Below are 1154 nucleotides of genomic sequence, written 5' to 3'. Positions count from 1 at the left end.
CTGGGTTGTCCGCTGCCATACGTCTGCAATGATGCCTTCCAGAGAGGGGTCCGTGAGATGTAGAGTGTTTAGCTTCCATAAAGGGCGCGAAAGATGGACCCGCTGCGGGACGTGGTTAAAAGTCATTGAAACAGCACAGTCATAAATGAAACTGGCAGGAATTACATCAATCGATAGAAGTTGACTACATATGGGGTCAGATATATAAAAGCGGTCCAGTCGGCTACTTGAAGTAGCTGTAAAAACCATAAACCGCACCAATGTAGGATATCTGCAAACCCAAGCATCTTGGAGCTGCAAGGACGTCACCATATCATTAAGTTCACGTCAAAATGTATAACTGGGGACCTGATCTAAACGACGTAAGACGCAGTTAAAATCGCCCCCCAGCAAATCCTTGCGGGGGTTCCGTTGGAGTAAATAAACAACTTCTTCCTTATAAAACCACGCGCGATCGGATGAACGACCAGATCCAGACGGAGCGCAAAGAAAAATTAAGGTGAGGTCATAAGAACTACAGCCTATACCGCAACCATCATCTAGCGTTGCGAAGTCCATCAGCGGGATTCCATCTCGATAAAGCAAAGCCATACTGGTAGAATTTTCAGGCGCGACATTGAAAAACATAGAGTATCCAGGAAGACAAAACACACACACACAAAAAAAATTCCTCTTGCGAACACACAATATCAGCTTGGGAATCGTAAATAAACTGGAGTAACGCAGCAAGCCGTAATTGGGAACATATCCTATTAACATTGGGGGTTAGAAATGTATATGCCCGCATCCGTTATCACATGTAAGGTCAATGGCACAACACTACGGAAAAAGCACTCATCACGTCCTTCTCTCCTCAACGTCTGGAGGCGGGGGAAAGAAGTTATAATTCTAACCCTCCCCACCGGAAGCCGAGGAATCCTAGTTTTTCTTTTTACGACGCGCCGCTGCACGTGCAGGTTGAAAACACTGTTTCACACCACTCCGTGAAAAACTACACTCTTGATGTGGAAGGGTTGGGGGCACGTCAAGGTCCAATTTCATAGAGGAGCCACCGCCACTGCACTCATCGGAAACCGGGAACACAATTCAGAACCACTAACAGCAAGATCAGATAGCCGGCCTCTGTGACCGAGCGGTTCTAGGCGCTTCAGTCC

Source organism: Schistocerca nitens, chromosome 3 (assembly GCF_023898315.1).
Source record: "Schistocerca nitens isolate TAMUIC-IGC-003100 chromosome 3, iqSchNite1.1, whole genome shotgun sequence".
NCBI lineage: Eukaryota > Metazoa > Arthropoda > Insecta > Orthoptera > Acrididae > Schistocerca > Schistocerca nitens.
The sequence above is the reverse complement of the archived record's forward strand: the minus strand, read 5'-3'. Positions refer to the sequence as shown.